The sequence below is a fragment of the Elephas maximus genome, chromosome 10 (assembly GCF_024166365.1).
Source record: "Elephas maximus indicus isolate mEleMax1 chromosome 10, mEleMax1 primary haplotype, whole genome shotgun sequence".
In the NCBI taxonomy this organism is placed as follows: Eukaryota; Metazoa; Chordata; class Mammalia; order Proboscidea; family Elephantidae; genus Elephas; species Elephas maximus.
This window is the reverse complement of record NC_064828.1, coordinates 28,739,442-28,744,473: the sequence shown is the minus strand read 5'-3', so window position 1 is coordinate 28,744,473 and position 5,032 is coordinate 28,739,442. Positions and strand designations below refer to the sequence as shown.

At 36.9% G+C, this 5,032-nt stretch overlaps 1 pseudogene; it reads left to right on the top strand.

Annotated features, from left to right (window-relative positions):
• The first annotated feature begins 3,583 nt into the window (after positions 1 to 3,583).
• LOC126083574 (olfactory receptor 4F15-like) lies at positions 3,584 to 4,521 on the top strand (annotated as a pseudogene).
• The last annotated feature ends 511 nt before the right edge of the window (positions 4,522 to 5,032 follow it).

Here is a 5,032-nt window from a genome sequence, read left to right as displayed (position 1 = left end):
CTTCAGGATATTCTATATATAAGATCATATCATCTGTGAATAAAGAAAGTTTTAATTCTTCTTTTCCAATCTGGATACCTTTTATTTCTATGTCTTGTCTTATTGGTCTGTTTAGGACATCTAATACAATACAGAATAGAAGTGGTGAGAGTGGGCACCCTTGTCTTGTTCCTGACTTCAAGAGGAAAGCTCTCAGTCTTTCTCCATTAAGTATAATGTTGGCTTTTCATATATGCTCTGAATCATACAGATGTATTTCCCTTCTATTCCAACCTTCCTTAGGGTTTTAGTCGAGAAAGGGCATTGGATTTTATCAAATGCTTTTTCTGCATCCATGGAGATGAGCATGTGGTTCTTTTCCTTTGTTTTATTGATGTGGTGTATTACGTTAATTGATTTCCTAATGTCGAACCATCCTTGCATTCCTGGAATGAATCCCAGTTAGTCTTGTATGACTCTTTTAATATGCTGTTGCATTTTTTCACTAGTATTTTGTTGAGAATGTTTGCATCTATATTTATAAGAGATATTGGCTTGTTTCCTCTTGAATAAACTTTTGTTTTAGACACATATCTTATTGCTTGAAATTGTGCTATAACCTAGTAATTTCTTTTAGAATTGTGAATGTAGGAGACGAATGTGTCGTTTGCACGTCCTTAAAACAAACGAACAAACAAAAAACCAAACAGGTTGTGGTCGAGTCGATATTGACTCATAGCAATTCTATAGGGCAGAGTAGACCTGCCCCATAGTGTTTTCAAGGAGTGGCTGGTGAATTTCAACTGCCTACCTTTTGGTCAGCAGCTGAACACTAACCACTGTAACACCAGGGCTTCTGCATGTCCTTAGGAACCACTAATGCAATAGATTCTAGAACACATCAGTTAAGATAAATCAATGGTAAATATATGCATGTTGTATTCATGTGTATACTGACACCTGCATGTCTAATTTCTAGCACTGATCGAAATATTAATTCCTTACTTCTGCAATCATTAGCTCTGTGACTGTATTCCAAAGCTAATGTAAATTTCGAATTAAAACAAGTGTTTTTAATTAAATTGAGTAATAGTTCTATAATATTTTACAATAAAATATTTTTGTTTTATCACATCTTAAGACTAACTTTCCTTGAGAATGTTGACTAGGAATATAAATAGACTGGATACAATATTATATACTACCCATTGCCATCAAGTCGATTCCAACTCATAGCGACCCTATTGGACAGAGTAGAACTGCCCCATAGAGTTTTCAAGGATTGCCTGGTGGATTCAAACTGCTGACCTCTTGGCATATAAAGAGTTAAAAATAACTGTGATAGTGCTCAGAAAAGAATAACTTTTGAAAGATATGAGAGATGTCTTCAAAGATTTGAAAGATTGGCATATGGAAGATGGATTGAATTTAATCTGCATGGCTTCAAAGGTCAGAACTGGGATGAATGGTTTGAAGTTAAAGAAAGAAGTTTCTGTCATATTTCTTTCTTAGTAATTATGGATGTCCAGTGATAGAAATAAGTTGCTTCAGGAGCTAGTTTGCTGCCCATCAATGAAATTTTTCATGGAGAATGTATACAACCACCTGCAGGAATTTCTGTTCTCTAACATCCAATGATTCACTTTAGTTCTTAGTGATGCTCTCTTCTATGAATTTCTGAACCACAAATTTAGCTTTTAATATGTACCATTGTGTATCACTATTTCTCTTTGACCTCTTTCCTTAGATTCTAAGTCCCTTGCGATTACGAGCCTTGCTTCATATTTATCTGTTTTTTTTTTTTAACCTACTACAATATTCTACCCAGAGCTGAGGCTGTTATAAATATAGTTGTAGATGATCATTCTTAAATCCATTATAATTAAGTTTTAGTAAAATGACTTGAAATCATGTAACTTTAATAAACACTTTTTAGAAGGTATGATAGATTTGCTGAAGTGGATGATTACCATACAGCAAATATCAAATATGAAAGAATGAAAAAAGGTCTCTTTAAAAAGAGAAAGGAAATTGCAGAGTAAGTTTGATGAAAGAAAACAAATATCAAAAATCAACCAGTCAAACAAAATGTCACATTCATTTATCCACCTATTAACCTATGCCTCTAATGCATAGAACCATTTAACCATCCAATGATCTACTCAACAATATTTATTGCTTTCTATCCACTAGACATGTTGGTGAACACAAATATCTTCTGTGTTGGTAAATATTTTTGTGGGATCCTTGGGATCTCTTGAATGTTCAAAGGCTAGAAAACAAGCTACATTTTTCTTTTCTTTTTTTATTTGAACAGTTGTATTTTTTCTGAGAACTGCAGCATGCTAACTGAAAACCTAGATCAACTTTCACATACTTTAGGACTAGTCCTGGATGTAAAATTTGGAAATCAGATTAGTTTTTGATTTCCTTCACATGGGAATCCTATCTGAAATATGTATAGAGTGGCCGGAAATGAACCTCACTAAACTGATTCCTGATTCCTAAACCATCATTGCAATGCCTAGATTGTCCACAGACCAATTCGTAATTCCAGAAACCTTGTCAAAATACCTGGAACAGGGAGAAAGAGGGGTCAACCCCCAAACTCTCTGACATTTTGATGTCCCTGTGGACCAGGAGGAGCAACAATTTATTGCCATATAATACATAGTACCTTCCTTTTCCTTTCATCACCAAACTGTATTGATAATTTTCACTTGAGGTGGTTCCTTGACACCAGAGGAAATTCCATTGTGAAATTTTCACAGAGTTAGTAAAACAAGGAGGGGAATTTGTTGGAAGATGGGGTGAGATTAGGGACTGTGGTTTTATGGCCTTTATCAAAAAAGATTTAAGTACGTGTATGGTAGAGCTTTTTACTGTGTGAAAAAGAGATAATAGTTAAATTTCAAAATTGGTGTATTTTCTTTCTTACTTGGACCTTCTGTTAGTAAGCTACACGACGTTTCTGTGAATTTCCTTTCTTGTATGTTTCTGATTAAGACAGGCTTTAAGAGACATACTTGTGAAAGGTTTGGAGGGCAGAAGTTAAGCAGCAGCCATTTTTGTAGCTCACACATGTTGTTACTTATCTGCTGGCTCATCTCATTGGTGAAAGACAGCAGATGGACCTGCACTGTGCCACCTTCCTTGGGATCCTCCTTTAACTTCTGTAACTCCTGGCCCAGGTGTGTGTTTAGCTCCTTGGTGAAGGGCTCTGTCTTCTGCAGAACACCCATTCCATCAAGGTTGGAGTCATTGAGAACTTACATAGGTTTCAGGCTGTTCCTGTGGGCTCTAGCTCTTGCTAGCGGGTTCCAGTTTATTCTTTTTCTCCCTACTTTGTATCCATCTTCCCTTCCTGACTGTCCTGTGGATTTCAAGCTACAGCATTAGATATAAAGAGCACTGCCTTACAGATACTACTGAAGAAAAAAAGCTTCCGTAAATTTATAAGGTATCTCTGTAACAAATCCCTTAGTATATTATCTCCTACTGATTCTGCTTCTGTAATGGAACCATTCCTGATATATCCAGTAATTCCAATTTCTTGTTTCTGTCGTTCTTTCAGGGAAATTTGGATTCCAGGGTGAACAGGACCATGAAGGGAGAAAATCACTCAGTGGTGTCTGAGTTTGTGTTGGTGGGACTCACCAGTTCTTTGGAGATACAACTTGTCCTCTTTCTACTTTTCTCTGTCTTCTATGTAGCAGGTATTTTAGGAAACCTCCTCACTGTGCTCACAGTGGTCTCTGAGTCCCAGTTGCACTCCCCTATGTACTTCCTGCTGGTCAACCTCTCCTTTATTGATATGTGGGTTTCTTCCAGTGCAGCTCCAAAGATGATATCTGATGTTTTCAAAGAAAGAAAAGTAATCTCTTTCCAAGGCTGTATTGCTCAGATGTTCTTCATTCATGTTGTTGGAGGAACTGAGATGGTGCTGCTCATAATCATGGCCCTTGACCGATATGTTGCTATATGTAGGCCTCTCCACTACCTGACTATCATGAACTTCCAAACTTGTATTTTACTCTTCGTGGCTGCCTGGATCATTGGAATCATCCACTCTCTGATCCAACTAGTATTTGTTGTAAATCTACCATTTTGTGACCACAATGAAGTGGACAGCTTTTACTGTGATCTTCCTTGATTTATCAAGCTTGCCTGCACAGACACCTACAGATTGGAGCTCATGGTTTCTGCCAACAGTGGGTTCATCGCTTTGGGAACTTTTTTCATTTTGATTATCTCTTACATCTTCATCTTGATCACTGTTTGGCAACATTCTTCCAGTGGCTTGTCTAAGGCCCTTCTACACTGTCAGCTCTCATCACAGTTGTGGCCTTATTTTTTGGTCCATGCATCTTTGTGTATTTGTGGCCGTTTCCTATGGTGCCAGTGGATAAATTTCTTGCCATTTTTGATGTATTTACCACCCCATTTATGAACTCTGCCATCTACACTTTTAGGAACAAAGAGATGAAGGTGGCAATGAGGAGATTATTAAGTCAGATCTTGAGTTTTAGAAAGCCGTTTTAAGTGATATCAATATCAAGAAAGACAAGCTGCTCTAACCTTCACTGCCCATACTACAGACATGCATTAATATATGGCAGTTTCTATCTTTTTCTTGTCCCTCCTTGATAAAGAGGGCTCTGGATTGGACCACTATGTCTCTTTCCCAGATGTGCATTCAGAAGGGTGTCCTTCCTTGTCAGGTAGTTTGTTATGCAGAATCTGAAGATAGTGCTTTGGAATTCTTTGCAACTATTTTTTTTATTAGAGGTAGATGATTTTGGTTGGGGGGGTCTCAGGGGTAAGATTCATGGAGTAGCTATAAAGTGTGGAAACAAGATAAAAAAAGGATTTTAAAGACACATTTTTTTTGCCTAAATCTTGCAATATATGTTGCCCTTCAGTAAATAAAAGTAAAGAGCTAAAGTTATTTTGAAATTATTTTTGATACCTGGCTTTATTTTTCTGATCACAAAAATGAATGTGAGGTTGGATCACTGGGTTATAAGCTTCATAAACATTTCAGGTAGTGTGT